Source organism: Lissotriton vulgaris, chromosome 10 (genome assembly GCF_964263255.1).
Source record: "Lissotriton vulgaris chromosome 10, aLisVul1.2, whole genome shotgun sequence".
Classification (NCBI taxonomy): Eukaryota; Metazoa; Chordata; class Amphibia; order Caudata; family Salamandridae; genus Lissotriton; species Lissotriton vulgaris.
This window is the reverse complement of record NC_141698.1, coordinates 230,309,548-230,315,547: the sequence shown is the minus strand read 5'-3', so window position 1 is coordinate 230,315,547 and position 6,000 is coordinate 230,309,548. Positions and strand designations below refer to the sequence as shown.

The following is a 6,000-nucleotide window of genomic DNA, read 5'->3' as shown; positions in this document are numbered from 1 at the left end:
ATTGCGCTGCTTCGCAATGAAACTGTGAGCGACTCCACACACTTTCTAAGTGCGCTTTTTCTTGGGTACCTTTTGCAGGACTGAAGTAGACTTTTTACAAGCATTATGAAATGGGTCCACAGAGAGGTGGTGCAGGGGCATTGCTGTACAGGTCAGCACGCACTGTTATTATATCCTGCATTGTCCTATCGACCAGCCCTACTTTACCTTCTTTCCTACAGTTAATAAGCACTTGAAGGCACTGTTCGTTTTCGGAAGCTGCTGCTTTGCCTCTGCACCAAGTTTATTATTTGTGTATGTCATGAAATGATGATCTGAGATTTCATAAAGTAAGGCCTTTCTACTATATCGCAAAAAGGGCACAGCCTAACTGGCTTCACCGCTGCTTTTTGTTCCTGACCTCATTTGCCCTAAAATGACTGAGTGGGAATATTTCCAGTGGTGGAAGATGTCCATTTAAGGTAACCGCAGAGGTACTCTGGTCCCACTGCTTTTTGGGGGTGCCTGGGTGTCCATCGTGACCACCCGCATAAACTGGTGTTGTCATGGAGGTGCACCGGTGTCCATCACCTACAATTAGGCCACTGTTTTGCAAGACTAAATGTGTACGGTGCATGCTTTCACCGCAACATCGCCATAATTGACGTTCTCTGCTTCTGCTTAGGATTAGCATTTTTCTGTGCATCCCACACCTACATTTGTGCCTCTATGTGCAGTTTTACAGGCAGCATGTGAGAGTTTGCTGACATGCGGGGACACAAAACGCAGAGATATCAGAGCGCTTTACATGAGCGCCAGAGTGCAGGGGGCGAAGGCAGACACGAGAATGGGGAGCCGAGGTGTGAAAGGCCAAAGGGCCAGAGAAACACCAGGCCCCCTGCCGGACTCACGTGGGGGGGAGAGGAGCTAATGTCTTTTGGCGCCTGTTTAACTGCAGCCGCACCCGAGTACTTCACGGGCCATAGCATTAATGTTCAGTGAGCCGACCAGTACTATGTTTGTAGGGCAAAGAGGTTTAAGTCTTGCACCTACATTTGTGCCTCTATGTGCAGTTTTACAGGCAGCATGTGAGAGTTTGCTGACATGCGGGGACACAAAACGCAGAGATATCAGACGCAGCCGCGTAGCTAAGGGGGGGCGTGGGGGGCGGTCCGCCCCAGGCAGCACCTTTTTTGAGGCGGCCGTGGCCCTGACTGTCTGGAGGCAGAGGCCCGGCCGTTGCTGCGGCTTGTGACTGTAGGGCGGCGGAATAAAACACATCACACAGAGGCAGAGAGAGAACTGAGGGGTAGAATAAGAGAGCCAGCGACAGACTCTTCCTGAATTTTTAGTGTCTTTCGATATACCAACCTTTAAAATAAATACAAAAAAAACAAGAAAACAATGCAATTCATGACACACGCACTTAACCATAAATTGTGGCATTAAACCAATTTTTAAACATGGAATCAGAGAGCAGGTCTGAGGTTTGCACTCCAGAGGATGCGCATGCCTGATCGATCACGGCAGGAGAAAAGGAGTGGCCCCAGTTCCCTCCCAATCCAGGCATGTCTCAGAGATGCTCCTTCATGTGCTCACTCATCGGTCACACGCCCAACACCTTCTGAAAACATCAGACAGTCAGAAAGTTTATGAGAGCGCGCCACAATCACAGCAAGAACCTGAGCCAGGCCGGCAGTCTCAGTGTCTCAAACAGTGCCACAGATCACACAAGCACTTAGCTGATGTCGTGACACACAAGCGCTGCCGTGCTCACAGCCGGGGAGGTGCCACAGATCACACAAGCACTCAGCTGACGCTGTGACACACAAGCGCTGGATGTGAGAGAGTATATTAGGGACATTTTGAAGAGAAATGCCGTGTTTATCTTTTATGCAACATCCATCAAAAAAGGTTATTTTCGCTCAAAACAAGACCTCACATATTAGAAGCAGTAATATTAGTGAGAAGCTGCTGTTTTAAATATTGAAAACACAAGTCACTATACCTAAATATTAGATATAAACACATTTACAATTTGGACGAGTATGCTGTGCACTGTCAATGACCTAGCCAAAGAGGTCATGAAAAATCTGAAACTGGATCTTAAATTCAAAGTTATGCGGAACGGGGGCCCCCAAAATTCGTTTGGCCCAGGGCCCCCAAAATCCATCACAAACTACCATTCCATCTCATCCCAATTTCACCTGTGAATCATCTCACTGAGCCTGTTGGCAAGCTGCTTTCATACCCGGCCTATTCCATGTTCTGTAAAAGGTTTGTTCTGATGTAATAATCATTCAGGAGCAAGGACGTATTTGCTCCACTGTAAGCATTTTGGAATATGGGAAGTTAAGTCTAATTAAGCATGCTTAGTAGTTGTTTATGTTCACTTTCTCTAACATAGGCCTGCTCGAACATAAAGGCTCAGTATAAGTGTAGTTAGTAATTAGCTGGAAAGATAATTTCTTGTGGTAGGAAGGCTGAGGCTTTTTACCCTGTAACTGATGCCTACTGTACAGGAGACCGCCCTGCAACGATGACTGGGCCAGGCCTCACCCGGACTCCGAAGGTAGCTCTCAGAAACTTGCAGTCACCAACCCATCTCTGAAGTAAACTGAGAGCAGAACCTAAATGTGCCCATGCTTCCAAATGCACAAGTGCTGGAAAACTGCTGGCTCCATTTAAAAAATGTAAAATGTGCACAACACTCAAATTCTTATACAGCGGAACAACCAAATATGCCTGCTGTAGTAAATCACCCTCTCCCTCAAACCCAAAACAGAGTAAAGTTAACAGTCTGAATCCCGATCTCGGGTCCACCCAAACCCCTCATCTTGCCAGTGCAGGTCATTATTATTCGGTAGTGAGGGAGTGCTGCATGCGTGGCATTCCTTGTTAATAAAAAAAGAGGGGGAAAAGCAAACTCCCCTTGTAGAATGAAGAAACGGGTGTAGTTACTAGCAGACTATTGCATCCACTGTATGAGGACTGTGTTTGACCCTATGGCTCAGGTAAATCCCGGCAGGTCCACCCATTCTAACATCCTTCTGAGGTCGATAAATGAGGACCACCATTAAGTTGGCCATCAATAGACTTTTGTGTTTCAGCCAGGGGACACCTTCGGGGGGGGGAAGCGTGCACAAATGCACATGATCGATCCCCTGCATGGTCTCCGTTCCCCCTTCTGTTTAAGGACTGGAACACATACAGAAAGAGCATCTGCCAGACACAGCGCTGCGATAGCAAAGTACGGTCTCAAGCGCTAGGTTAAACACATTGTAGCAAATGTCCAATTCCATTGAGTTTTACATTTTTAAAACGGACCTCCCCCAACTCATGAGAGTTGTGTACCTTCGTTGAAGCAGTGGTGGTGATTGTGTGCAGTGCGCTCTGACCAATCTATTCTGTATTGTTTGCCTTGTATTTCATATTTTGCTTATCCAACAAAAACATTTTACTTAACAAGGCTTTCTTGATTTCACCCCTTCTTAGAACCCCTGCATCTCCATTCTGCCAATTGCTAGAAGAATCCACCCCTCCACCCCGAAATTTGACTGTAGTTGCACGTCTGGGAGCTATGTAAGTATATTTACACCACTGGTCGTTATTACTGTTGAACTGTATTTGAATGTTTCATACTGGACACATATGGATTCAACATTCCCCTTTCATTAAGCTGAACATTCTCCTGACAATAGGTTACCTGACCTGCATCTGTATATACATTGCATTCCTTTGCAATTTTATAAAGCGTGAAATTGGCCTGAGGGCTTTCGACCACCAAGTATTAATCACTTTTAGGCAAGATGGAGGTTAGCTAATTTGCATACATCCAGAAACTAATTCTTTTTTTAAAGCATGATGGTTTATAAGCATTTAGGGTACCTAGGATACAGATTTTTAAAGTTTTAAATCAAAAGCTAAAGATAAAATGGATCCTTATGCTATGCCTCAAATACGTGTTCTTCAATTTCACCAATTGGTTGGCAGCCTGTTCAGTGGCATCATTTTCTCAACAGTACACAACCGGTTTCTAAGTGTCTTTTTTCATGATCTACTTTGCGCAGAACAGAATGCCCCGCAGAATAAAGACGGCAGAAGATTATGTGCTGGAAAACAAAGATTTCATGGTTGAAGAAGTGCGTGGCCAAAAGATGTTAATTTGCAGGTTTTGCAGAGTGACTGTCCCAATAGTAAGTGGGAAAACTGCAAGCCGAATTGCTGAACATCTTGTCACCAAGACCCACTTGAAATTGAAAGAGCCACCTAATAGCGACAGCCTTTGCCAGATGTCTCTTGCTGAGACAATGACCCGCTTCAAAAGAAAACGTGAGGAAGAAAAGGATGTGGCACATGAATTTGTACGTGCCCTAGTGCAATCTGGAACCAGCTTACACCAAGCTGATGGACCGGTTGGGAATCTATTCCGCAAGCGTGCACCAGCATTCAAAACATTACCAAAAACAACACAAATGTATGAGAAATACCTACCAGAGGTGTTCCTTGCAGATATTGAACATATTTCAGAGTTACTCCAAGGTGATGTGAAGATCTCTGTTACCATTGATGAAACCCCAGAGATGCGTGGCGACCCAGCAGTGGCAGTGCTAATCACATTTTGTGATGCAAAAAATGGATGGCACAGACGTACCATCATGGCAGATCTGGATGTACTGGAAACATGCAACGCAGTGTCACTTGGAATGCTGCTGCAGAGAGTTCTTACCAAGTTTAACAAAGATTGGAGTGACATTGTTTGTATTTGCAGCGATTCAGCTACTTATATGAAAAAGTTATGTGATGACCTATCAAAAGCAATGCCTGAGCTGAAGTGTTTCCCTGTGAGAGATCCTTGCCACTTGCTTGATGGTATGCTGAAAGCAGCATTACAATCTTCTGAGCTGATGAAGAATGCTATTGATTTTGTAGTACATTCAGGCGCACTGTTTCGTTATGCGCGGGAACTCAAACGCAAATATTTCTCATTTTGTGTTTTGTGTGGCAGCAAAGAAAGAATCATCCCAACTGTGTCATTTAGTAGGTGGTTCTCAGTACTAGAGGCCGTGAATGCAATATTATCTATGTGGCGACCCCTTACTGAATTTTTGCTTAGTGATGATGCAAAAGGCAAGAAATGTGAGGATCTTCGGGTGCATATTGATAGTGATGTCAAGAAAAGTACACTGTACTGCATCCTTAGATTTTTGCAGGAAAACATGACTGCTGTAGTGGACATAATAAAAAAACTAGAGTCAGAAAACACCCTTGTGTACCAAGTGTTCAGTATAATTGGTGTTGATGTCAAACATCTCCTCGAGAGTAGGCTAGACGACACTTTTAGTGACTTTGGCACGGCAACATGTTCCCTGTTAGAATGCTTGCCACTTGGGAAGCAAAGAAGTGTTTAAGACCAATTCAGGAAATTTTACTTTACCATGCATGAGAAATGGCTATCTATGATGCATAGAAATGTCCCTTCACCAACCATGGCGTTTGAAGTCAATGAAGCCTCACTTTGGTACGCTGCACAAGTGTTAGATCCATTCCGTAAAGGGGAATTTTCTCCGGACTTTTCAAAGTACAGCTTCATTTTTGACCGCTTTAATACCTCTGAGGGCATGTGCACCCAGTTCAACGCGTATGTTGCAGAACCTGTCCCAGAGAATGTCAACCTTGAGGTGCACCAGTACTGGCATGGGAAGCTACGTCAGTGGCCAGAGTTGGCAAGTTGTGTACTGGCTGTTTTGGCGTTGCCAGTCTCAAGTGCCAATGTTGAGAGGGCATTTTCACAAATAAAAGTGTACATGGGAAGGAAAGAGAGAGCACGAATGACTAAAGAATCTCTGAAGAAATATTGTATGGTCTACTACAATAAATTTGACTTGTGAAAATGTATTTGAACTTCATATACACGTACATGCACTGTCTATATGCCATGCATCAATGAAGAAAGCCAGCTAAATAAAAGCAAAGCGTTTCATAAACACCGGAAAAACACCGTTTCAGTTGTTTTTTATG

At 44.5% G+C, this 6,000-nt stretch overlaps 1 pseudogene; it reads left to right on the top strand.

The window, feature by feature from the left end:
- Positions 1-4,055: 4,055 nt before the first annotated feature.
- LOC147685015 (uncharacterized) lies at positions 4,056-5,870 on the top strand (annotated as a pseudogene).
- The last annotated feature ends 130 nt before the right edge of the window (positions 5,871-6,000 follow it).